This window comes from Halictus rubicundus, chromosome 5, assembly GCF_050948215.1.
Source record: "Halictus rubicundus isolate RS-2024b chromosome 5, iyHalRubi1_principal, whole genome shotgun sequence".
In the NCBI taxonomy this organism is placed as follows: domain Eukaryota; kingdom Metazoa; phylum Arthropoda; class Insecta; order Hymenoptera; family Halictidae; genus Halictus; species Halictus rubicundus.
In genome coordinates, this window is record NC_135153.1 from 19,300,234 (window position 1) to 19,328,193 (window position 27,960).

General features: G+C 43.5%; 1 protein-coding gene and 1 long non-coding RNA gene across 4 annotated transcripts in view; one reads left to right on the forward strand and one right to left on the reverse strand.

Moving 5' to 3' along the window:
* Positions 1-27,960, reverse strand: part of LOC143354517 (uncharacterized) — a 322,087-nt gene that overhangs the window by 291,565 nt on the left and 2,562 nt on the right. The gene's annotated exons all lie outside the window — the stretch shown is intronic.
* Positions 1-27,960, forward strand: part of Hnrnp-k (Heterogeneous nuclear ribonucleoprotein K) — a 346,733-nt gene that overhangs the window by 58,243 nt on the left and 260,530 nt on the right. For all 3 annotated transcript variants that reach the window (XR_013082338.1, XM_076788669.1, XM_076788668.1), the window contains exons 2-3: positions 151-201; positions 20,253-20,302. The gene's annotated coding sequence lies outside the window, so the exon portion shown is untranslated. The remainder of the gene's footprint in view (positions 1-150; positions 202-20,252; positions 20,303-27,960) is intronic.

Here is a 27,960-nt window from a genome sequence, read left to right on the forward strand (position 1 = left end):
GAACGGGAAGAAGATCGATTTCTCGCGACGCAACCTGGTCACCTTGGCTGGCTCGCATCGGATCCGGTTATGCGACCGTTTCTAAGACGTCCCGGCAACCGAATCCAAATTTCTGTTCACGGTGTATAATGTTCCCTCCGTTTGTTGCAGGAAACGCTGATCCCCAGGAGGTCGTCGCGAGCATAGCCGATCGCTCCGAAGGTGAGTGTCCGCATACTTCTAACGTTAGGTTTACGGGGTTCGAAATTTCTCAGTTCAATCCGCGAGGAATTACAGCGCCTACTCGATACTTGTCCAAAACACCGGTCTAATCGGTGACAAGTATCGGATAGGAGACACTATTCTTTGGCACACCACCGAGCGTTGTGTAGTTCTGGGCAGTGGGCACAGTTCTGGGACTTTTATCGGCTAAATGCTTCGCGACATATATCGAGTAGAGACTGTATTCAATTATGTTAGTAGTTTAGAACCAGTTTTATTTAACACTGGAACCACCGGATGAGTCAAAATGACTTGCTCCTAATATTTTCTTTTAGAAATAACGTGACCATGTTTTCGTGAGAACATTTTTTAATTAACTTCTCTATCGAGGTAGATATTTAGACAAAACTGGTACGAAATCTAAACAACTCCAATTTTGTTGTTGTGATATAAGACAATGCATGCCAGTTGCATTTACCGCTTGGTAGTTCTAGTGTGAAACAAACGCAGACCTGTTAACTAATATTGCACAGCTTTATTGTAACGTACACACACGTGTCGCGTTTCGAGATAGAGAATGAAAAGGTCATAGAGTGTATAAACAGAATAGAATAGAAAGAGGCAGACTGTTGAGTGGACGCGGTCAATTTAAAATATAGGATTTATGTCTAATAAACTAATTTGTCTCTTCCGGTGTATACAAAATTATCGAAATCTTGTGATTTTTACGGAGGAATACAAAATAGTCAGAAAATAGTCACAGTCTAACCAGTTGGCTGTTTTTGACGAGTATACTCGTCGAAACAGGTTCATTTTTGCGACTCGTTAATTAGTTGAAGTTAACTGGTCCAAGTAGGCTCATAGGAAATGAGAAACCCGCGGAGAATTATGGGAAAGATATAGAATAAGAGATATAGAATAAAATTAAGATAAAAATAAATAAATTAAGATCTAACATAGATTAAAATCGAAAGATAAATGGAGGAACGAGATCAGAAGCGCGAGAGTGAATCATGTAACGGAAAATACGTGGGCTAGAAAAGATCGCAAATCCTATTTGCAATATAAATCCTCGGCGTGACCGTATCTGGCTGGCGCACCGTTCATAAGTATTTGCGGTGTATTAGCTCTCTTTATTGAAGAATGTGAAGAAGAGGCGGCCCGTCTTGTAACCGCGGCGATAAAGCAAAATTTACGGGAATTTTCGAAGCGGAATTTTTCGATAAACAATAACAAACGTGCCGTTCGCTCGATATGACAAACGGTTGCGCGCAATGGCCGTCACATTTTTCGAGTATTGCTACTTGCTCGGGAACGCTTTTAACACTAAACCTACCGGGTCAAAATGATCGTTCCCGATTTTTCATTTTACAATTACTGAAATTGTGAAAATGCTTCCGTAGGAAAATAAAATAAATTCAAAATCAAATAAAATCAATCTCGCCTTTTTGTAAGACAACATGAATTACTCTTAGGGCTCGGTAGGTTTAGTGTTAATCGAGTTCCGAGCCGGACACAATCGGGCCGATTGTATTTTATTCGGAAACGTCACAGAGAATGTTCGGACGGTATCTCCGCTAATTAAGCCTCTCTCTTTGGAAAGGACGAGCGCGCAAGACTGTCTCCCCGGGTCCTTCGCGGATTGCAAATGAACGCCGGTCGCAACGAATACCGGAGAGTCATCTGTTTAATTGTTAATTACACACGGTTCTTTCGCACCGTTCCCCATTCACCGTGATCCCTCGATAACGTCCGATTAACATCTCCATTGTTCGGCCCCAGGGATTTTCTACTTTTCCGCCGTCCCTACTCTTTTCTATCGGCTGCAGTTTCGCTGCATCCTTGCGACGATAATTATTTGCAATGAAAATGTAGAGCATATGATATCGCTTTCCTATAATAAAATCTTGAAACGAGAAGAGACACTTCACGTACGCGCGTGATCGCGTGCAAAAATTACTGCCGGCGATAATTATTTGCAATGAAAATATAGAGCATATAATATCGCTTTTTTATAATGAAATTATTTGCAATGAAAATATACGGCATATTTTGGATAATATCGATTTTCTATAATAAAATCCTGGAACGAGAAGAGACTGTACGTACGATAATTATTTGCAATGAAAATATACAGCCCATTCTGGATAATATCGCTTTTCTATAATAAAATCTTGACACGAGAAGAGACTGTACGTACGATAATTATTTGCAATGAAAATATAGAGCACATTCTGGATAATATCGCTATTCTATAATGAAATCTTGAAACGAGAAGTGACTCTACATACACAGGTGCAAAAGTACTGCCAAGAATATAACAGGCAGATAGCGAAAAATCGTCTTCATTAATTGCAAAAGTTACGTTATTCCTATACGTTTAACGACGTCAAAGTTTGCATCTAATCATTGCGGCTGGCCGAGGTAGCCAGATAATCGATCAAATTAATATTATCGAATTGAATCGCTTAGGCTACGTATTAACAACCAGATTATAGACAGATTAGGAGCAGGCAAAACGTCGATAGTGCTCTCAAGTATTTAATAATCATATCAGTGTATGTGACGCACGTATCGATCGAAATTCACTGGCTGTATAAACGCATACGTTTGTCGTAGGCGTCTAAAATTCTATATATGTCGCAAATGCCTAGGCGATAAAAGTCCGAGAACTATCCCCACTGCCGCTTGGTATAGCTCGAGAGGCGCTGCAAGGTCGCGTGGGATCAAAGAATATTATCTCCTCGCCGATGTACGTCCCTGGCTGGACCCGCGTTTTGGACAAGTATCGAGTAGACGCTGCATTTGGCGATGTACTGCGCGGCGAGTTTTCGCTCGTACGCGGTTAGGCGTGTTTTTTCCCCATTCTCGGTTGCCGGCATTTCGCAAACCGCTGCACCGTCGATCACGTAAAGATAAACGAGGCCGTTAGGTGGCCGGGCCTCGCGGGTCTGCATTCGAATGAACAGAAAAAAAAAAAACGAGAGTCTCTTCTCCTCCTTCTGTTTACGCGCAATATCGTGTTTCTCACGGTAACGGCGGATGAATGGAGTGGGTTAGAAAGTTCATTTGCAACTTTTGCATCTTTCAAACCGACTTCCTCCCCGGCCTGTGCGCTCTTTGTTTCCTCCGTGCCTTTCCGTCGGTCTTCGAGCATTCACTTCTCTCGTTCTCCATATTCATCGCAATCAATGCGACCCGATTTTCTCGGCGCTCCCGAGTCTCCAATAAAGCCACTTATTGCAGAAACCATGTATGAGTAATAAAGATTAGAAGATAATTCGTTAGTCCGTTCATCGAGTCAGGCTCTTGTAACAACGCTTGTTACTTAATGGAACTCCGCTTTTGTGCGGTGCTGATTCGTTTTAGTTTTAGATCAACGCTTTACGGTGACAGCAATTTTCTAAAGTGACGGAGATGTCAAAAGTGACGGTAATTCATAATTAAAAAAATTTTAGAATTGCAACATATTCTGATATTATTATTTACGCACTTTCGCGAATGTAAAAGTGCGTAAATAATAATTTCAGAATATGTTGCAATTCTCTAGCGAATGTAAGAGTTACAGTTACAGATTCTCGATATATGTCAACAACACGGGTCTTGATGTCGTTCATCGTCCAAGGGTCATTCTATGACTATTCCTAAGAATTATATCATGTTTCGTGTCATTCTCATTAAAAAAATCCCGCGAATTTGTTGGCGAAAATCCTATAAAAAAATAATTACCGAGGTCGCTCGAGCTTCTTGACCCCTCATACCCCGCGGTAGTGGGGATAATTCCGCGACATTTATCATCGAAGCCTCGGCGACATATACAGAAAATTCACTGTACTCTTTCGACGCTACCACCGAAAATCATTGAGCATGAAAGCCGCGAGGTCCGATAGAATGAATTTCAGCGGCGAATCCGCGTATTTCTCTCATTCCGTTTCGATTTCCTTTGGTTCGAGAAAAGAGTCTGGCGCCATTATTCGCCGGGGTTTCGACGTCGCCGGGAGTCTCGGTAACGACAGTCAATTTGCATAAGAAAGGAAAACAACTGACAGTTAACAATGTTCCGATCCCGCGGATTCAGAATATTCAGCGAGGCTCTCAACGCGTGCGCGTTTGTCGCTAACGAGGTTCTTCGATCCGCGAATCTGTGTCGTTGAACACTCTCCGCGAAAACGGTCCCGAAAAATCATCCCCAATTGCCTTAAAAAAATATGGGAGAATTCCATTGCACGCGGAGTAAAAGGTTGTGGAAGCATGATCCCCGATGGATTTCCAATAGGGATGTGCGAGAACCCGAAATATCGGGAACCCGTCGAGGAGAGTAGGGAAGAGGTCGGGTCGGGTCGGGTCGGGTTCCTGAAAATTTCGAGATTCCCCAAAAGAATCGAGTTTCCCAAAAATTTCCCGCAAGAATGGGGTTTCCCGAAAATTTCCTGAAAGAATCGGGTTTCCCGAAAATTTCGAGATTCCCCAAAAGAATCGAGTTTCCCAAAAATTTCCCGAAAGAATCGGGTTTCCCGAAAATTTCGAGATTCCTGAAAGAATTGGGTTTCCCGAAAATTTCGAGATTCCTGAAAGAATTGGGTTTCCCGCAAATTTCGAGATTCCTGAAAGAATCAGGTTTTCCGAAAATTTCCCGAAAATTTCGAGATTCTCGAAAGAATCGAGTTTCTCAAAAATTTCCCGAAAGAATCGGGTTTCCCGAAAATTTCCCGAAAGAATCGGGTTTCCCGAAAATTTCGAGATTCCCCAAAAGAATCGAGTTTCCCAAAAATTTCCCGAAAGAATCGGGTTTCCCGAAAATTTTCCGCAAGAATGGGATTTCCCGAAAATTTCCTGAAAGAATCAGGTTTTCCGAAAATTTCGAGATTCCTGAAAGAATCGGGATTCCCGAAAATTTCGAGATTCCCGAAAAAAATCGGGTTTCCCGAAAATTTTCCGAAAGAATCTAGTTCCCCGAAAATTTTGACATTCTCGAAAATTTCAAGATTCCCGAAAAATCCGGTTTCCCGAAAATTTCGAGATTCTCGAAAATTTCGATTTCTCTTTAGGGAATCTCGATTATTTCGAGAATCCCAACACTTTCGAGAATCCCGAAAATTTCGGGTACCCGTCCCGAACCCGAAAAAATTTCGCGCTCCCAACCCGACCCAATATTTCGGTCCCCCCCTAGTTTCCAAACAATATGCCAGGTAATTAACGAACGTGTTAATCGTTTCGACGTTGGAACAAATTTCCCCCGAAGCAGGCGACAGGTTCGTTTGCGAATTTTCTAGGCTCTCCGGGTTTGCAACCGTTAAGGAATTAAAAGTGACTCGTAGGACACCGCCGTCGCTGCAAAAATTCAGTTTAGAACTTGTAGAACGCATAATTGCGAACAGCGAACAGACAGAGAGGAGGAACAGGGGCGGGAGGGAGGTAGGTCGCGCGTCAAGTTGGTAATGCGATTCACCGCGGACAGGGTGAAACTAGTTTCCAACTGGTATCGAAGAGCTCCGCTAACGAAATGAAAAGTCCGTTCCTCGATAGAAACATGATGAATTCCACTTGGTCCGATTCTATTTTTCCTCGATACGGGGGAGGGATGAGGAATTAGGGTTGTAAGCGAAAAATTCGAAACAACGGAGTTGCCAGTTTGAATTGCGACAAGGTCTGGATTTTTATCAGCTCACGTTTTTATTTTGATCACGTACGTCCTACAGAGTGCTACAGTGAATACTCGATATATGTCAACAACACGGGTATTGTCATCGTCCGGGACACGTACCCGTGTTATGTTTACACTCCTCGGCGTTCGAGGTCTCTCGAGCTTCGCGACCCCTCACGGGGTATACGGTAGTGGGGATAATCCCGCGACGTTTATCATGTAGGCCTTGGCGACATATATAGAGAAATCACGGTATACGAAAAAATAGTTGCGAATTGGCACCAAAAGGGTTAACCCTTTGCAGTCGAAGCTATTGTAACTCAAAAATTGAATATATTTTTATTTTAATTTAACAAAAAAATTGTATATATACATTTTTCATGTTATACATACAAAAATGGTGCAATTTACTCGTAAAATACCGAAGTGTTTAGTAATTTATTAAATACAAACGAATTTAATAATGTAAAAAAATTTTTGTGGCGCCTTACAGTCGCCATTCAAGTGCTAAGAGTTAACAAACACGCAGATAATGATTAAAAAAAAAAGAAAGAAAATGGTCTCATTTTCGCTGTCGCAACTTGTGAGCCATTAGCTGTCGTCCGGCGTCAAGGGAGCTGCCTCCACTTCGGGGGGTTAGCGTCGAGTGCATCGCGTAAAGACACGTCGTTGTTATTTGTTTTCCTCATTTGTTACGCGCACTAACCAGTTTATGGTTCCACGAACGCGGCGTAATTTTCCTTGCACGCGCGCTCCGTGAACGTGGAAAGATGGGGCTCGGTCGTTTCGTGGGACAGGCGAGCCCTAGGACTGGGAACGGTCGGAACAGAGACACGCGGCCGTGATTCGGGGGAAGAAAGAAAACCGGAAGGCTTTGTTTCGTAGCCGCGGAGACCGGGAACTGGTTCTCGCCCCGGATCCAGTTACAGTCGGTCGAAACTGGCTACGGATCTGCTTATTTTGTTAATTAGTTGCCGCGCTCCGACCCACCCGCGCCCGGCTCTGTTTAATTTTTAGCCCGTCGGCGGAAATTACGGGTCACGGGAGCTTTGTTGAACGCTGCCGCGCAAAAGGCTTGTTAAATTTATAATTCGACCGGAATTGAATTGTAGTCGGCGCAGCGCGCGGAGCGCTGAATACCCTACCAGCCTCTGATTCCCGAAAGGCGACCGGGAAAATCGACGTTTGCTGGTTGAAGCCGGTCGCTCGATCCTCTTCAAGATGAATTCTCTTCAGCAATCGTGTCCTTGCGCTCTTAATATTTCACCGTTTGACTAGGTATAGACATAATTTTTCGACGAAAATGTACTTCCTTGAAAGGGGAGGTTCCTGGGGTCATTTGAAGCAACTTTTTCCTTTGCGAAAATCTTCTCCGAGGCTTCGTTTAGGAGTTATTAACGAAAAACGCGGACCAATCACGGCGCCGCTGTAGCGGACCGATTCCGGCTCGGCCAATGCCAACGTCGCGCTCAGCGGGGCCCGTCGCCGGGCGGGAAGGGGTCCGCTGGTAGCCGCGCTCCGATTGGTCCACGTTTTTCGTCAATAACTCCTAAACGAAGCCGCGGAGAGCATTTCCGCAAAGGAAAAAGTTGCTTCAAATGACCCCAGTAACCTCCCCATTCAGTGAAATGCAACATTTTTGTGACAGCCTTAGAAATTAATTACATATTTTAATTATGCAAGTTAAGACTAAACCTACTTAGGCGTGTAGGCATGTAGGCTCTATCGGGGATCGAAATATTGTCGATATCGAGATCCGTGGATTCCACGATCGATAAATTCGGGGACAATTTCCAGTTGCAGGTAGTCGGTTGAGAAATCGATAGTTACCGTATTACACGTAGGGCTGACATTCTCTGTAGGGTAGCGCGCAAGGGACTCGAGGGTGTCACGAATCCAGCGGATCCCCTAATTGCTTCACGTCTTGAGGTTTATGACACGTCAATCGCTATTGGGTTTGATAGCCAGGGTTATTGTAGCACACGGCGTTACAGTAAACCGACTTCCACGAGCTAATTCCGAAAGAGAATGCCCGACAGCTGAAATATCGCCCTGGATCATTCAGTTTTAGGGTTGGACAGCAAGCTGAAAGCTTATGCTTGTACCACCAGTAGGAAAAGCGGAGGGCGGAACCACCAGCGGTTGGTTGGCCGAGTCTAAATACATTTCACCGGCGCTTTTTAATTAAATTTCTCGGTTAGGATAGTATTTAGTTCATTCGGTTGCTAGAAGTTAAGTTTCCGAAAAAACACACACACACACACACTGGGGTCGCTAATTAATCGACTGCGGATTTTATGCACAGGGTGTGTGAAAAACAGGTGCCTTGACCGTCCGGATCGGTGGAGATTTATGAAAAATATTCTTCGCAAAAATGGCCGCCTCTAGATCTTCAAAATTTTTTGATTGCATCATTTGAAATTTACAACTCTAAGGGTTGTTGCATCCCTTTCTTGTGTTTGGGGACATTTCAATCGGGAAAACGTTACAAATGTGTTGGTAGAAGCTTCGCGAAAACGTCGTTAACACTAGATTTACGGGACCCGTCAAAATGGCGGATTCTAATATTTTTAATTCACGAATATTGAGATTGTAAAGATGCATTCGCGAGGAATTACTTAACAAATTGATTTCTTCGGATATATATTATTAACCCTTTGCACTGGAAGCTATTTCAACTAAAAAATTTAATATATTTTTATTTTAATTTAACACAAAGGTTGTATATATTTTTATTTTAATTTAACACAAAGGTTGTATATATTTTTATTTTAATTTAACAAAAAAATTGTATATATTTTTTTTTCATGGTATACATACGAAAATGGTGTAATCTACTCGTACAATACTGAAGTGTTCAGTAATTTATGAAATACAAACAAATTTGATAATGTAAAAAATATTTTGAACGATGATACAGCAATTTCTAGTGGCGCCCTACAGTCGCCATTCGAGCGCCAAGGGTTAAAAAGATGGTCACAAATTTTGATAGATACAATCACGTTATTTTCATAAAGTAATGTAAAATGGTCATCTTTAGTGCTCCGTAAACCTAGTTTTGAGAAAAAGAAAGTTTTGCCACTAGTAAACTACGGTAATCTCTATGCATTTATGGCTTCAGAAAATTTTCAAAAAATGGTAGAATATAAAACTCGACAGAGTTTATGACAGAGTTGGTAGAATTTTGATTTATTTCCGTAGGCTGATTACGTAGGCTATTACCACTGAAAACAAGATCTTATTACATTTGATTCCACTTTCTCACAATTAGTCCACAAAAATTGCAAAAATTGCATAAACATCCGCCGTAGAAATCCGTCTAGAAATTAGATTTGGTACAATCTCACCGATGAATCATCGTTACGCTTCCCGACTACGGAGCTCGTTGGCCCCTAGAACGGGTCCACAGTGGCGGGCATAAATTTCTCGCAAATATCGTACGGGTCTCTCGCGCGTATATCGAGGCATTACTGCACTCCCTAATCCCCGCATCGTAAAGTTGATCTTTAGAACACATCCGCAAAGTTCCTCGGTGCGTTCTCCCCTCGGTCGCGACGCGCCGCGAACAGAGTGCGACGGAAAGGGGTAGGGGAAGAGAGACAGAGAGAGGGGAAGTGAGGTGGGCAGGGGAGGGGAGGCGGGGGTTGTGGGCCGCGCGAAAACGCACGGGAATTACGTAACGGCGCCGATTCGGTATTCCGGGCATCGATTCCGCATCGCGTTGTTGACCGGCGCACGTTCGCGGTCTAGAAATCACGAATTTATTTCCCGGCGGTTCCACGCGTTGCCCTCTTCACCCTCGGAGGTGCCCCCGGTCTCCCTTGACATTTTTCATCGAACAAAAGAGAGAGGGAGACGAAGACTCTGCTACAGACTGAAAGACACGGAGAGGGGGAAAGAGGGGTGAGAGGGGTTGGCAGACGGGGAGGCCAGCAAGGCAAGAGAGAGAGAGAGGCGCGGAGGGGTTGGCGGATGAGCTGCGAGGGGTCGAAGCGCAGGAAAAGGGTGGCCGAAGGGAACGAGAGGGCCTCGGCGCATGCGCGCTGACGCAACAATATGGTGAATTCTGCGAAGCGGCCCAGTATCCACCCGACCATCAGCTGATCAATATACTTCCGCACACACGCCACGTCATACGCGCGCGACACGCATGTCACGCACCGTGCGACACTACGTGAAGATTGTTTGCTTCGCCGGTGTTAGGTGATCGTGACCGGCCGAACCTTTTGGTGTTGCGAGCTTTCTTTTTTCTTTTTTCTTTTTAATCCGCTTCCTAATTGATTCGGTGGTTGCCGGGCTGGGGCTAGCCGATGAGGTGCGCATGGGGGATCATTCCTCGGGGTGGTGATTCGTCATCGGTTTCTTATGAAGACTGTATGTGGCTTCTCTCTGGTTACGAGCTCTAGACTCTTCCGGTTCGTACAGTGATCATTTCTCTCTAATCATCCTTCCGAACGTTGCCCGGCCGAATCGCTACGGTTCGTCTCGCGGCGTGACAGTGATCGGAACCTTTTTTCTCGTGAATAATTAGACTGCGGATTTTCTGAGCGGAATGGAAACTCTCTTTCCTCTTTGAATCACTGTTGAAACCTTTTGAAACGTTATTTAAACCCTGAACCATTTGCGTCATAAGGAAATAGGAAAAGAAGGCCTTTATCAAACTTTTTTCTTTTTATCATATTTAACTGTTTCGACCTCTTCGAAAAATGTGTATTTAAATTGTGAAACAAAAATATTGCCATTTCTTCGTGACGAGTGTACTCGTCGAAAACAGCTAACTGGCTAAGTGCACAAATGACTACAAGTAAAGGAACTTCATATTTCAGCGTTATAAGAAAAAAGCAGAATTACTATTTTGGTCTTCAACAACGCAGTCCATCTCTATTTTTTAGCTAACGAATAACGACAGTGACCAGGAAAATTGAGCGTATATATACGCTAACGATGCGAATGGGTTAACACCCGATTCTCCCACTCCTTCGTTTCAAATATCCCCCACCCATGGTTCTCGTAAACGCATAAAATCCGCAGTCTGTTCATAGTTAGTTAGAAGAGAGAAGTTCATATTCGTCGTCTTTCTGTTCCGGTTTAAAGAGAATTAATAACACATGTATCGAGTAGAGTTCGTTCATAACATTTACAATGATTCTGCCTCGATGTTACAGTGCGAGAGAGTTCACGGGAAAGTCTGCGTCGGTAAGAATCACGTGCGTTCGCATACTCGATCCTCCTAAACGGTCGTTCCTTCTATGCCGGGTTCCGTATCTCCGGTCAGGTTAATTAAGCGAAGTCCCGAGCACCCGCCGCGCAAGGTACAAGTGGAAGCTCGATTCAAATGTAAGCACGCTTTAATTATTAAGGATGTACAACCCCGTCCAAAATTTTCAAGATTGCCCCCCCCCCCTCCGGAACATCGTCGACAGAAACTTTTGTTGTTGTCAGTGACGTCGCTAGATAAACACATATGGATGGAAGTTAGGAGAATTTTCGTTGCCAGGTGCGCGCGAATACCTAGAGGTGCGCGTGGGGGCGGAGATCAGCGCGTAGCCGAAGACTATGCGGCTCCGGTTACGCGTTTAATTAGCGCTACGCATTAATCCCCGGTTCCTCCCGGCAATTGTGACCGCTTTATCACCGTCTCCGCTCTCTTTGTCTCGATTGTCCCTTTCAACGTTCATCTGTGGGCTATAAAGTTTACGAGTCTGTTCCGAGCTTGATCGTAATGGAAGTTTTAACACTCGGGCGTCACGGGTATCTGGGATCTATTTCGATCTAGAGGCACGCAATCTGTCTTTTCATTTCCGGTTGATCGACTCGAAGTGTCGATTCTTTAGAACTTACACAGCAACTCGTTCACAGTAACTACAGTATTTATTCGATGGATGTCCAAAACACGGGTCTGGCCGGGGACATATATCGGGTAGGAGATACTATTCTCACGCCGAACGTAGAAAAGCCAGGGGTCTCGAGCTTCATGACCCCTCGCGCGATATACTTCACGGAAATGGGGATAGTTTTGGGACTTTTATCGGATGGGCATTCGGGACATATATCGGCTAGGAGATACCATTATTTGATCCATGCGAGCTTAGACTCCTCGGCGACCGAGGTCTCGAGCTTCATGACCCCTCACGGGGTATAGCTCGCGAGAGTGGGGACAGTTCTGTGACTCTTATCGCATAGGCATTTCTGACAATTATCGGCAAGGAGATACTATTCTCGCGCCTATCGTAGAAAAGGACAGCCAGAGATCTCGGTTCACGGCCACTCACGGGGTATAGCTCGCGAGAGTGGGGATAGTTCTGTGACTCTTATCGCATAGGCATCTGTGACAATTATCGGCCAGGAGATACTATACTCACGCCGAACGTAGAAAAGGACAGTGATGCTCTAGTTGTCTCGGTTCACTGTTCCTCACAGGGTATAGCTCGCGAGAGTGGGGATAGTTCTGTGACTTTTATCGCATAGGCATTTGTGACAATTATCGGCAAGGAGATACTATACTCACGCCGAACGTAGAAAAGGACAGTGATGCTCTAGTTGTCTCGGTTCACTGTCCCTCACGGGGTATACCTTGTGGGAGTGGGGATAATTCCGCGACATTTATCATCAAGGCCTAGACGACATATATAAACAGTGTAAGAAGCAGTGAAGCGGTGATATACCGATTTTATATTCGACTGTTTGTAAAATCCTAAAGATGTGAAATCAACAATTTAATCATTCATGACCGACCCAATTTTTCTTTTTATAAACATTGAAAATCAATTTCTACTAGAGTCGATTAAGTGCGCCAAATTTGATCAGGTTTGACGGAGATGATTTGCTCGGATTTTACCGAGACAAAATTCCGCTGCAAACTAGAACTGCGCGGAATGTTTATCCGCGATATTTTAGTCCGTGAAAGCACGAATTCACGGAAGCTTCTGCAATCTATTCGTCGTGTCATTATCAAATCGATCTTCGCCGGTGAAAAATTTTCTCGCGCGTCAACGCGTATCTCCGCCATCGTGCTTTATGAATTTCGTGACTGGTCAGCGACAACCCCGTTGCGGCGAGCACTTATTTTTCTTCTTCGATCGCGTTCATCGCTGCAGCGCGACGCAGCTAGATTGTTATTCTAGTTGCTACGGGATACCGTTGCCACGCCAGGCCCGTTCGCACGCACTCGAAACGAAAGAAACAAAATTGCTATACAGGACGATTCGAAACGTGACCAACCGTCGAAGCTTCTCAAAGCAATACGAAAGAGAGAAAAACTATGTGCAACTGTGTAATTGTGTCAGGAAAAATATGTGCAACTCGATGAAACTCGAAAGTAACATTTGTATCTCGACGACAGGAAAACAAAATTAATTATTGCATTGGTTGTATGATTTTTTTTTTGTCAGCGTGTGGAGTACGACAATCTCGGTTAATTAAAATGACAACGCGCAGGTTACATAATTGAAAATGTGAAAACTGAAAAGTTAAAAGTTCTCTCTCAGTTGTTAATTACGCTGATAACCGAATTCGGTGTATACAATTCATCGGGAAAGTATTTTAATGTTTTAATCTGGCGGAATAATTGCCTCGTGCGTGTACGGCGACGGGACGAAATTAAATAAATTTGTTCTTCATTAAACGAACGGGATTGAACACAGAGCGGTTTACCGGGGCGAAGTATGAATTGTTTTAACGAGTCACGTTCGGACGAGAGCAATTAATTTTTACATGAGAAACGTCGCGGCGGTCGGACACTGGATTAAAAGCTGGGCCGCTTTGACCGCCGCCTTCTGAATTATGCACCGATCCTAAATACGTCCAGACGATTTCTGGATTCGAGTGTCCACGACCGGCTTTGCCGTTTCCGCTGCGAGTGGGCGAATGGTAAACGAAGAGAGAGAGAGAGAGAGAGAGAGAGAGAGAGAGAGAGAGAGAGAGAGCGAGAGAGAGAGAGAGAGAAGACAGAGAGCGTATTTTCGGAGATTCTGTTGCAACATCCAGCACTCGGCGGCGTACGATAAAGTTGAATGGGATTCAAATTTAATTCTGAAATTTCGAGCAGGCTACATTTCGCGCGATCAGTATAGTGTTTTTTGCCGGCTGGCAGCTTTCACGGAAATTGAACGAGCTTTATCGGCGGTCGCGACATTTAGCCCGAATTAGCCGCTCGAATTAGGACCGATGTCGGAAACCGCGCTCGGAATCCAATGAACCGGCCGGTCCATTAACGATGGAATATTAATCGCTGGTTTTTATCTGCGGAGCTGATTCACTCAATAAAAAATAACATTACGTTGCACCATACAGGCAAATCTGTTTTTGTGCGGCAGATAGGGACCGCATGAAAGAGACCGCACAAAAAAATATTTAGAAACTTCATATATAGCTGTAACAAATAATTGTTTACAACATATTAAAGAAAATTTTTCAAAAAAAGTCTCACTTAGAAAATATGTCAAAGATTTACGAAATAGCGAGAAAATGCTTTCGAAACAAAATAGATAAAATGAGAAATTACATTTTTTTCAACGTTTCCATGCAATTTAATTAAACATGGAGAAATTTTCAAAACGCGCATAATTCAATACTACTCGTCGTAGTGCAAAACGCGCATCTTCTTGTGATGAGAAACTTACAAGGCTGTTATAATGCCAACACCTTTGGCATTCATATACCGCATAAAAGAAAATCGCACAAAAAAAAAAAAATCGCAAAAGGACCGCACAAAAACAGGTTTGACTGTATGCATGAAAAGGAAATACACATGGACCTTTTAATAGTGATTTTTCAAGTAAGTTTACACGGTTCTGTATAAAGGACGGAATATATGCTATAAATGGTGTTTACTCGATGTATGTCCAAAAGACGGGTCTAGCCACGGACATATATCGTCGAGGAGATACTATTCTTTGACCTACGCGACCTTACACTCGACGACCGAGCTTAGGACTCCCTCACGGGGTATACGAGGTAGTGGGGACAATTCCGCGACGTTTATCATCCAGGCCTTGGCGACATATATAGAGAAATCACTGTACATAAAGTGAACACTGTAGACCGCGGATCTTCATGCAAAATCAAAATTGTCTGCCTCAATTGCACGCAGTTCTGACCGAATGGAAATGTATTTTTTCTCCTAAAAAAATATTAATAAAATCAATATACCGTAACAGTAATGGTTAATTCTTCCGATGTCGTTTCACCCACTGATTTTCGCCACGAACGCATAAAATCCGCTGTCGGTATTGATTCGACTCGACAGAACAACTGCTCGAAGAATTCGCTTGTGACACGTTTTCTGACACTTAGGTTTCTTTTGTATGCGAAAGGCCATCGAACCGGCGGCGTTAAATTTACGAATAGCCTGCGGATGTTCACGCGATTACGCATTCAGTTTTTCAGCGTTGGAATAATTACCGGAATGACTTAACAGATTTTTGCACTTTTCGGACGGGAAAATTCGGGGCGCATATTCGAATAAATATCCGAATATAATTCGGAAGGAACGCGAACCGATTACCTTTGATCTTCCGCTAAGTTTTCGCGGGGGATCGACGCGATCAAATACGTTCAGTTGAAGCGAGAATGTTCCGCTGTCAATTATCCTTTTCGTCTGGTCGTTCTGGAGCACTCCGGGCGCTTGTAACTTTGCATAAACGTGTCGCGCTTTGAAAACGAGCATCAGAATTCATTGGATAGTTCCCGGGGAGGAACACGAATTCTGCTAGGCGAGTAGAAGTTTCCTGCTGCTGCTGCCAGAGTCTCTGCCGGCGTCTTTTGATCTCCGGGAATGACTCGCGCGGTTTCTTTGAATGGGAAGAGCAAGCCGGTGGACCATTTTTCGTCCCGATGGACCAGGTTTGATCCGGAAACAGTGCGCCGAAACTATAACTACAACTGTAGTGTAACTATATTACTATATAGTATCAGTAACTATAACTATAACTCCAAGGACCGTGTGTTCTCGGAGCTCGTAAACTTCGGTTATCGACAGGCCTTTATTCAGCGGCATTATCGGCCGCTATCGGGACTAATTAATCGAGAGTTCGACGCTGTTCTATTCTGGCGTGCTCTTAATCGTCGCAGATGTTTACGCGGTCCGCTTCACGGACTCGGAGGCAAACTGTACTGGCCTAATAAGGGGCTCGAGAGATTCATTTAATTGGTGGGGTCCGAATTTTTTAAAATTAAATCGTTTACTCAGGAAAATGAGGCACTTCCATTTTTGTCCCATTATCGAGATGCTGAATCCTTTCTAAGTTTTCAACGTAAGTCCGTACAAAGAAAGTTGCAAAATATAACTTTCAGTATTTTCTCTGCAATTTCGGCCGATTGCAATTTTTGTGAAAATTTTTGTTCACCATATGTAGCAACCAATTGCGCTAACTTGTTAAACAAAAATCCAAGTCGTATGGCCTAATATCGACAAAGATATACGATTTTTAAAAGCGTCCGAATATCAGTGGGAGTCGCTGTACCTCGCGAGGGGTCAAGGTAGCACCTGGGTCACCTGTAGAGCTAAAGAATAGCATCTCCTGGCCGATATATGTCCCTGCGAGGACCCGAGTTTTGGACGTAAATCGAGTAAAGACGGTATTATTAACATATCAACATTACGGGTAACAGGTACCAACAGAGACAAACTGAAACTAGGTTATTTCCCCGACTTTTGGACATAAATCGAGTAAAGACGGTATTATTAACATATCAACATTACGGGTAACAGGTACCAACAGAGACAAACTGAAACTAGGTTATTTCCCCGACTTTTGGACATAAATCGAGTAAAGACGGTATTATTAACATATCAACATTACGGGTAACAAGTACCAACAGAGCCAATCTGAAACTAGGTTATTTCCCCGAATTACAACTGCATTATCATCACCGCCGTATTAGGGTCCCCGTTTGTCTGGACTACGCCGTCATAAGCTGAAATGCTTTTAATCTCGGCTAGTCTGGCCGGCCAGACGCGCCGCGTCCAAAATGAAAACGGCATTCGATACAGAAAAACGCGCGGCGGAGGTCTTGGAAAGCTCGTTTATGTAATTGCGAGGGGTGGGCAGGGTTCGATCGGGAAGCGAGAGGCGGGTGTCAGGGGTTGGGAAAGGCGCGCAGACCCGGGGAACGGGGTTGGAAGAGGCTAGAGAGAGAGAGAGAGAAAGAGAGAGAGGGTTGGAGGTAGCCGGAGAGAAGCCCGCAGCCGTGAAATTCTCTCGCCGCGTGGCGATTGCGGTGAAGTCGTTCATTGACTTCTCTCCCCTCGGAACGAGCCCCCCACGGCCCGCGGATGCATCCGGATTATTCGTTCACGTTGCAGCTCGCGGCCGAGTGCACTTATGTACACACATGTGCGTTTTCATCCTCGCTACACACACACATACACATACACACCCCCGACCGAAGTCTCTGTTTCTCTTTCTCTCGCTGGGGGCTATTCTCTCTCTCTCTCTCTCTCGGTTCCCCTATCGTCGAGCTCCCTCCTCGCAGATCCACGTGCCCCCTCTCGTTCCTCTTCGCCGATGATGGAAGAGGTAGAAGAAGAGGAGAGGGGCGAGACGAAGGAGTATACCACTCGTTGGAAGAAGCAAGGCTCCTCGCCGCTTCGCGAACATACTCGTGTTCTGCGGCGTCCAGTGTCGGTTCTTGCTCGCGGGGAACTCATTCTATCGCGTCCCTGCTCACCTGGATCCTTGGCCACGCAGGATAAGCGACGCCAGGATAACTCAAGGTACCCGGCCCTGACCTATAGCTCGGCCCTTCGAACCAGGTCTCGAGACGATCGGTATCGCGGACGACGAAAGAGTCTTTCCCTCGGTTTCTGTTTTTACTCTGTTTCCCTTTCTCTCTGGTTTTTCAAATGATCCTCGGGGTCAAAGTGCCGCGTTCGAATAATCGTACACGTGCGGAGCGGTGCGGCTAAAACCAGTGCAGTGATCGGTGTGAATTCGACCAGGTGTTGTCGGGTATCGGTTAGGGAGATCGGTGGGTCGATCGTGTTACGGGTAATTGTGCAATCGCGAGGAGATCGACAGGAATGCTGAGTTGACGCTCTGCTTGCTTGGTTGTTTGCTTGGTTGCTTGGTTGCTTGCTTGCTATAGTCGACCGCGTGGGACTAGCGCAAAGGCGAGATCCTCAAGCTCGCAAAGCGCGCGCAAATATTCAGCCGAGCGATAACGATAGCAAGCAGGCTGCAACGATAGGACGAATGCGAGCCAATCCGGAGCCAGAGCTGCGCCGTTGTCTTCTGTCCCCTGTTGTTAAATAACGCGCCCTGTCGATGGACAATCGCGGATTCCTAAGATTCTAGACGAACTGCTTCTGCAGAACGACGACGACGCGTCGATGCATCGACGAGAGTGCACTTTCACTCGAGGGGCGGTGCACACTGTTTGTGCTCGAACGCCGCAATTAGCTGCGTCGAACTCATTCATAAAAGAAATCGGGAGAAACATATTAGATGGATCGAACTTATTTATGAAAGAAAGCGGGAGAAATAAAATTAGCCGGACCGAACTCGTTTATAAAAGACATCAAGACAGAAAAATTAGCTGGATTAAGCCATTGGACTAACCCATTTATGAAAGAAATCAAGAAAAATAAAATTAGCTGGATCAAATTCGCTTATAAAAGAAATCGAGAGAAATAAAATTGGCGGGGTCAAACTCATTCATAAAAGAAATCGGGAAAAACAAATTAGCTGGATCAAACTCGTTTATGAAAGAAATCAAGAAAAATAAAATTAGCTGGATCAAACTCGTTTATGAAGGAAATCGAGAAAAATAAAATTTACAGGGTCAAACTCATTCATAAAAGAAATCGGGAAAAACAAATTCGCTGGATTAAACTCGTTTATGAAAGAAATCAAGAAAAATAAAATTAGCTGGATTAAACTCGTTTATGAAAGAAATCAAGAAAAATAAAATTAGCTGCATCAAATTCGTTTATAAAAGAGACCAAGAAAAATAAAATTAGCTGGATCAAATTTGTTTATAATAGAAATCGCGAAAAATAAAATTAGCTGGATCGACCTCCTTTATAAAAGAAATCAAGAAAAATAAAATTTGCTGGATTAAACTCGTTTATGAAAGAAATCAAGAAAAATAAAATTAGCTGCATCAAATTCGTTTATAAAAGAGACCAAGAAAAATAAAATTAGCTGGATCAAATTTGTTTATAATAGAAATCGTGAAAAATAAAATTAGCTGGATCGACCTCCTTTATAAAAGAAATCAAGAAAAATAAAATTTGCTGGATTAAACTCGTTTATAAAAGAAATCAAGAAAAATAAAATTTGCTGGATCACAAACTCGTTTCTAAAAGAAATCGAGAAAAATAAAATTGGCGGTATCAAACTCATTTATGAAAGAAATGAAGAAAAATAAAATTAGCTGGATCAAATTCGTTTATAAAAGAAATCGCGAAAAATAAAATTAGCTGGATCGAACTCCTTCGTAAAAGAAATCAAGAAAAATAAAATTTGCTGGATCAAACTCGTTTATGGAAGAAATCGAGAAAAACAAATTAGCTGGATCAAACTCGTTTATAAAAGAAATCAAGAAACACCGTAACTGCGTCAATGCGATCTATAATTACCAGACTATCAACACTCTTACGCCTAAAAAATGTTCAAAGTATAAGACGGTGAACTCTGGCACTTAGACACAACCTCATAATCGATAAAAATATCTTGCAAATTTATTGAAATGCCCGTTCTATCTTGAATGTACGATAACTACAGGAGCTTATATGAGTCTTAATAGCCCTATACTGCGAATAACTTTTTTGTATTTTTGTAAAGCAGTTAATTAGTTGATCATACGACTTCATTATTTACTGTATATTCTGTATTATTTGTAAAAGTTGAGACTTGTTACTGTCGTTTAATCGCAATCCAGACCTCCAAACCACTGCTCGAAAGAATCATATTCGAAGGGCATAATCTTATCGAACGTCGTGGAGACTATTGGAGGAATATTATAGTTCACAGGTCGAGGTTGTGTAACGTTTGATAAGGAATAGATCCGCGAAAACTGAGGGAGTTAACTGGAGCAATACCTCGGTTAGCTTAACTAATTAGGGAAACATATTCGGATAATAGGACAGTTGCGTGGACACATTGCTAAATCAAGCTCTTACCGATTTATGCGAACTTATATCGAACAGTTCAGAACGCATTTGGATAGCAGAGAGTTCAGGCATGGAAAGTTCGGATAACCGAGGCTCCATTAACAAGTGGGTAGATAGAGTTCACGAATTTTTGCGAAACCGCGTAAAGAAGGTTGAACTATTTTCCTAATTTGGAAAAGGGGGTGGAGGGGGCAGTGTACGAAAGTTTGGGGAGTGAAGTGTTTTTTGGATTTGCGAGTGCGCAGGCGTCGGAGGAAGAGGACTAAACCGATGCTTATTTTGTCTGTGCAGGGTTCTCTGCCGATCCATCCCGGAGGTTGCAGCGGCGGACACCATTATCGGTGAGTAACAGTTTGAAATTGTCGCGGCGGGAATGCAGCCGCGCTTCATTCCGCATGCGGGACACGCGGCCGAGGAATTCGCTCGGCGACGACACGCGAGGAATGCTCGGTTCGCTTTAGGTTCGTCTCGAACCGAAGTCCGTTCGATCCCCGTCGAAATTCAGAATGCCAGTCCGCTCGAAAAATCGAACAGTTTCAATAAGAGTCTCCACGCGGCGCGCCTAATCTGCCAGGATAACCGGGGAACGAGCGAGTCCCGGAAAAAACACGTCGGAAACGTGGAATCAAATTTTGTTCCGGAAAATCAAATTCAAGAAAATCGGAGATTGCGGTTAAAATTACGTTTACGGGGTGGGGGGACACGTCAATATGGCGGACTGTAATATTTTTGATGTACCACCTTGACACGTCAACTTGCAAATATCAACTCCAGAGATTCTTACAAAATCAGAGGAATTTAATTATTGAAACCACAACTGGAATTTAAAAATTTTTAAATTAGTAAGGGATGCTGACTTAACCCTGTGAATTCGGAAGACTCCAACAAAATTCGGTTTACGATAAAAATGAATTTCTAAACCCAGTTAAAAATCACTGTCAGTCGTGTGTGACTGACGTGCCAGTTAACGTGTTGACACTACACCTGCCAAGCATTAACAGTATCTGGTGAATATTGCCTAAATTCATTAACACTGAACGTACCACCACCGGTCGAATGACCGGTTCTAGATTTTTTATTTGACAATTCTTGAAATTATAAAGATGCTTTCACGAGCAATGATTCAATCAATATCTTTAGTACAGTACGCATCGGAATAAGAACCGCGCAAAGTCTAAATAAATTAAATCTTGTCATTTTTATAAGGCAACATGTACCTGTTACATTTATAATAAGGACGAGGAAATTTTCAGTATTTTCCATAAATGAATTTTTATAGTTTCAACAATAATAAAATATGAAACCGGTCATTTTGAGTATGGCAAGGTTAGTGTTAAGATTGTCCGTAATTTTCAATATAATTAGGAAAAGGAAATTTTCAGTATTTTCCATAAATGAATTTTCATAATTTCAACAATTATAAAATATGAAACCGGTCATTTTGAGCATGGTAGGGTTAGTGTTAAGATTGTCCGTAATTTTCAATATAGTAAGGACGAGGAAATTTTCAGTATTTTCCATAAATGAATTTTTATAGTTTCAACAATTACAAAATATGAAACCGGTCATTCTGAGCATGGTGGGTTCAGTGTCAAGTAGGACACTACGGAACTGTACGAAACCAGTGAAGAATGCAAAACTGCCAGAAACACCCTGTATATATCGTCCCCGCTCGAAGTTTCACTATGTTGAATCTTTATAGAAGAGCGTTTAAAATACATACAGCAGAGCCAATCAATTTCGTATCGCAAAGCTGCACGGTAACCGTCGTGATCATTTTAACCCTACGTTTACGGAGCACCAAAAATGACTATTTTACATTACTTTACAAAAATAACATGATTGTATCTATGAAAATTCGTGGCCATCTTTTTAACCCTTGGCACTCGAATGGCGACTGTAAGGCGACACTAAAAATTGCTGTATCATCGTTCAAAATATTTTTTACATTATCAAATTTGTTTGGATTTCATAAATTACTGTACACTTCAGTATTGTACGAGTAAATTACACCATTTTCGTATGTATACCATGAAAAAAAATATATACAATTTTTTAGTTAAATTAAAATAAAAATATATTAAATTTTTTAGTTAAATTAAAATAAAAATATATTAAATTTTTTAGTTAAATTAAAATAAAAATATATTAAATCTTTTAGTTAAATTAAAATCAAAATATATTAAATCTTTTAGTTAAATTAAAATAAAAATATATTAAATTTTTTAGTTAAAATAGCTTCGAGTGCAAAGGGTTAATAATATATATCGAAAGAAATCAATTTGTTCAATAATTCCTCACGGATGCATCTTCACAATCTCAATATTCGTAAATTAAAAATATCCGTCATTTTGACGGGTCCTGTGAATCTATTGTTGAAAAGACTTGCACCAGGAAGTTTCGTCGGTGGGCAGCGAAGTTTGCTGCGGCGTGCAGTGGTCGCCTAAGCGTAGCAGAGAAGGCGCGGAGAAGGCGAGAGAGCCTTCGCCGCGAAATAAAACGAAACCGCGTGGAGCAAAGGAGCAAGGATATGGCGGAGGGCGAAGGAAGGCGAGAGAGTGGTCAGACTGGTGTAACAGGACGTTACTCCTTGGCTGGCAAGGGCAGGCCTTGTATTATTGCTCCGTCCTCCTTCGACCCGGCCCGGCCCGGCCCGGCCCGGCTTGCTCCGGTGTTCTCTAAGTCTCCTAAGCGTGGAATGCCGCAGGGAGAGACACGCCGGGTTAGCATACGGATAAAAGACCCTTCGCGGCGCGCTGCTGCCTCGAGGGTTCTCGTCACAGGGTCAAGGAACGCGGCCGATACTCCCCGACAGTCTCTCGCGAACTTCACGCTCGCCGATCGCGTACCGTTACCAACATCCAACGTGATTTCACTTTGGAGAATCCAGTCGCTTCGGTTTCCCCGAGCGCGGTAACGCCTCGATACTTGGCAAAATCTTCGCCAATATGTCGTCGCTTACTCCATTTTATTGTCTCGACAGACCTCCTTCAACGACGCATTTGTGTCACATTCTTCTAATTCAGGTGACAACACGATACAGTTCCTAGTTGCTAGGTTAAATCATTTACAGTGTCTATTCGATATATGTCCACAACACCGGGTCTACCTAAGGACAAATATCGGCTAGAAGACGCTACTCCTTGGTACATTGTCGAACGGGGTATATCCCGCGGCAGTGGGGATAGTTCTGGGACTTTTATCGGCTACATACTTGGGACAGATATCGAGTAAAGCCTGTACTGACATGTACACTATGTTTATATACTTTTTAAAAATTGGATTTTTACCCAAAACCACGAAAGCCGCGATCATTTGGCCAAATTAATGTTTCATTTTCTTCATAGCTTCATCTTGTTTAACTTTATTGGTCACTTTCTCCATTTTATTGTCTCAACAGACCTCCTTCATCGACGCATTTGTGTCACATTCTTCTAATTGTAGTGACACCTAACACGATACAGTTTCGACCGTATACAGTTCCTAGTTGCTAGGTTAAATCATTTACAGTGTCTATTCGATATATGTCCACAATACCGGCTCTACCCAAAGACAAATATCGGCTAGAAGACGCTACTCCTTGGTACATTGTCGAACGGGGTATATCCCGCGGCAGTGGGGATAGTTCTGGGACTTTTGTCGGCTAGATATTTGGGACATATATCGAGTCAAGCCTGTACTGACATGTACGCTGAATCGTGTTTGTGTCATTTTTTAAAATTTTTATTTTTACTCGTGAATATGTACGAACGCCAGAATTCTTTTGGCGAAATGAATGTTTCATTTTCTCTACAGCTTCAGCTTGTTTAACTTTATCGGTCACTTTCTCCATTTTATTGTCTCAACGACGTACTTGTCACATTTTCCCGATTGAAGTGACACTTACACGATACAGTTACCTAGTTGCAGTGCTGGGTTAAATCGTTCACAGTATCTATTCGATATATGTCCTCAACACCGGGTCTACCCAAAGACATACATCGGCTAGAATCATATATATCGCATATATCGGTTAGTGGAGATACTTCTGGGGCTGTTATCGGCTAGATGTTTGCGACATATATCGAATAAAGCCTGTACTGACATGCATACCTTTTTGAAATTTGATTTTTACTCAAAAACATGCAGGAAAGCCGCGATTATTTAGCAAAATGAATGTTTAATTTTCCAGAGCTTCATCTCGTTTAACTCTATCGGTCACTTTCTCCATTTTATTGTCTCAACGACGTATTTGTCACATTTTCCCGATTGAAGTGACACTTACACGATACAGTTACCCAGTTGCAGTGCTGGGTTAAATCGTTCACAGTGTCTATTCGATATATGTCCTCAACACCGGGTCTACCCAAAGACATACATCGGCTAGAATCATATACATCGCATGTATTGGTTAGTGGGGATAGTTCTGGGAATTTTATCGGCTAGACGTTTGCGACATATATCGAATAAAGCCTGTACTGACATGCATACTTTTTTGAAATTTGAGTTTCACTCAAAAACATGTAGGAAAGCCGCGATTATTTATCAAAATGAATGTTTAATTTTCTCTAGAGCTTGATCTTGTTTAACTTTATTGGCCTGGCCCATGTAACGTGTGCCGATATAGTCTATTACCGGTAACTCGGTGGAGCAATGATTAGGTGTAGCACTTGGCGACGGGCAGGCTTGCTCGAACGTCGTTTTCGATGTTCCGTTCTAAAAACGGCGCAGAGTTTGCGATGTTGACGGAGGAATTCGCTTTCAAAATGTCCGGTAATTCGGCCGGGCGGTGTTTTTCCGCGAAGGAACGGGGGACTTTCACAGATGGAATTGTGCTCACGGTTTCCCGAGAGTTTCCCGGGGAATGTCGGGCAGAGCGAGCAGAGCGAGAGGCTTCTCGGCTTCTCGGCTCGCGATGAATGAACCGGCGAGCATGCTCGCGGAACGCCGCTAAATAAATTTCGTACGGGCTCTCCCTCTGGTCGTTTCGCTTCCGGCTTGTTCGTTTCGTAGAATCTAATTTTAAGCCCGGCCGACCGTGCGCTTGCGCGCTTGCGGGCGGACAGACGCTGACACGAAAGCTCGTTAGATGCTCGTCTTATGGAAATAATTGAACCGTCAGACGCAGAAAACACGTGGTTGCGAATCGATCCAATCCGATGGTCGTCCGGTTTCCGTTGACCGGCAAAATTAGGCGTCGCGTTGCAACACCGGCAGAATTTCGGGCAGATTTCCATTCTACCCGGTTTCCCTAAACGGATTCCGCTGTTTCTGGATACCCATGATCCCCCCCGAGGAAACATTCGGATTATTTGCTTCCGCGATCTACCACACGGTATTCCTTCGTTCGCGAAAACTGATTTTAGAAGTGGCTCGATGAGAGCAGCTCGACGCCCGTTCTTCACCTCGAGGTTTTATTTTTATTTTTTTTTTTTTCTCAGCGCGTCGAGAGTTTTCTAGTATGGCAGCCGCCGCCGCGGTGTTGTTCTGGAAATAGAGTACTCGTGATTGTTGTAGATTTTTCGAAACTGTCGATAACCACGGAAACACGCTCGTTCTGTATCGCGACGTACCGTATTATTTTTCTCGTATCACCCTTTCCGACAGATAGCAGAGTGTGCACGCTCTGTCCTTGTACACTCGCGCGATTAGAGCGACGATAATGCTGTTTGCGTAGCTCCGCAGGTAACGGTGTCGTTCCTGATAAATGTGATCGGAACTCGAAACCACCGTTGTTCGTCATTTACGATTTGAATTTTGAACGCGTATAGAAAGAAAGATTTTGTCTCCTTGGGTGCGGAAGAAGCATCGTCGTGGCGTTGTTGTTAGATGCACGATAACGGCCACTGGTAGTTTCGAATGAAAAAGGTGTTGCTTAGAGAAAGACAAAAGAGAAACAAGCGCAGCGGAAAAAATTGGTAGCTGTCCGCGATGGAAACGCACGCAGTTCCCTCGTCGAAGTAAATAGTCGTAACTCTTTCACGGTGGCGAACATTCCCATTGCGAAGGTAAACAACTTTCCTTTCGCGGAGCATAAATATAACTCTATCGCGGAAGATAAGACGTCGCTCGCGGGGGTAAACAGTTGCTCTTTCGCGGAGAAAAATAGTTATTCCCTCGCGAAAATAAATAAGTTTCTCTCTTGGAGAGAAGTACTAGCTCTTTCGCGGGGAAGAATAGTTGCTCTCTCGCGGAGAAGAATAGTTGCTCTTTCGCGCGGAAAAATCAGTTGCTCTTTCGCGGAGAAAAATACACTGGTAGGAAGCTCTCTCGCGGAGAAAAATAGTTGCTCTTTCGCGCGGAAAAATCAGTTGCTCTTTCGCGGAGAAAAATACACTGGTAGGAAGCTCTCTCGCGGAGAAAAATAGTTGCTCTTTCGCGGAGAAAAATAGTTGCTCTCTCGTGGAGAAAATTAGTTGCTCTTTCGCGGAGCAAAATCAGTTGCTCTCTCGCGGAGAAAAATAGTTGCCCTATCACGGAGAAAAAAAGTAGTAGCTCTTTCATGGAGAAAAGTAGTAGCTCTTTCGCGGAGAAAAATAGTTGCTCTCTCGCGGTGAAAACTAATTGCTCTTTCGCGGAGAAAAATAGTTGCTCTTTCGCGGAGAAAAATAGTTGCTCTCTCGCGGAGAAAAATAGTTGCCCTATCACGGAGAAAAAAAGTAGTAGCTCTTTCATGGAGAAAAGTAGTAGCTCTTTCGCGGAGAAAAATAATTGCTCTCTCGCGGTGAAAAATAATTGCTGTCTCTTGGAGAAAAGTAGTAGCTCTTTCGCGGGGAATAATACACTGGTAGGAAGCTCTCTTGCAGGGGTAAGCAGTTTCTCTTTCGCGGAGAAAAATAATTGCTCTTTCGCGGAGAAAAATAGTTGCTCTTTCGCGGAGAAAAATAGTTGCTCTCTCGCGGAGAAAAATAGTTGCCCTATCACGGAGAAAAAAAGTAGTAGCTCTTTCATGGAGAAAAGTAGTAGCTCTACCGCGGAGAAAAATAATTGCTCTCTCGCGGTGAAGAATAATTGCTGTCTCTTGGAGAAAAGTAGTAGCTCTTTCGCGGGGAATAATACACTGGTAGGAAGCTCTCTTGCAGGGGTAAGCAGTTGCTCTTTCGCGGAGAAAAATAATTGCTCTTTCGCGTGGAAAAATCAGTCGCTCTCTCGCGGAGAAAAATAGTTGCTCTTTCGCGGGGAAAAATCAGTTGCTCTCTCGCGGAGAAAAAAAGTAGTAGCTCTTTCGCGAGGAAAAATACACTGGTAGGAAGCTCTCTCGCGGAGAAAAATAGTTGCTCTCTTGCGGAGAAAAATAGTTGCTCGCTCGTGAAAATAAATAAGTTTCTCTCTCTTGGAGAAAAGTAGTAGCTCTTTCGCGGGGAATAATACACTGGTAGGAAGCTCTCTTGCAGGGGTAAACAGTTGCTCTTTCGCGGAGAAAAATAGTTGCTATCTTCCGGAAAAAAATAGTTGCTCACTTGTAAAAATAAATAAGATTCTCTCTCTTGGAGAAAAGTAGTAGTTTTTTTCGCGGACAAGAATCCACTGGCAGGAAACTCTCTGGGGGGGGGGGGGTAAACAGTTGCTCTTTCGCGGAGAAAAATAGTTGCTCTCTCGCCGAGGCGAACAGTTGCTCATTCGCGGAGGATAAATTGGATTTTGCGGTTACTCTCACGTGCGTCTTCTCGCGGTGACTTCTCCAGAAGAAGCCAGTCGATTATTCCAGAGTTGGGAATCCCTTTCAGGAGTTTGCTTCCGTCCGGCGAAGCAAACCGGAAGCTCAGCTGTCGCGGAATGTCCTTCGTCCCGGAACGTCCGCTCAAAACGAATCGATCCGTTCACGGTGCGACGAGCAAAAGTACGAATTAATCCTGGCGGGTCTCTGCCGACGAAACGTACGCCGGGTAGTATCCGAAGGAGTCGCGGAAAGAATCGTATTACTTGCTCGCTCGGCTGTGAATTACTGGCTCGCTGAACAATCCCATTTACACGGACAATCAGAGTGAGGCTACCGGTCGAATCTCGTCGGCGACGATTG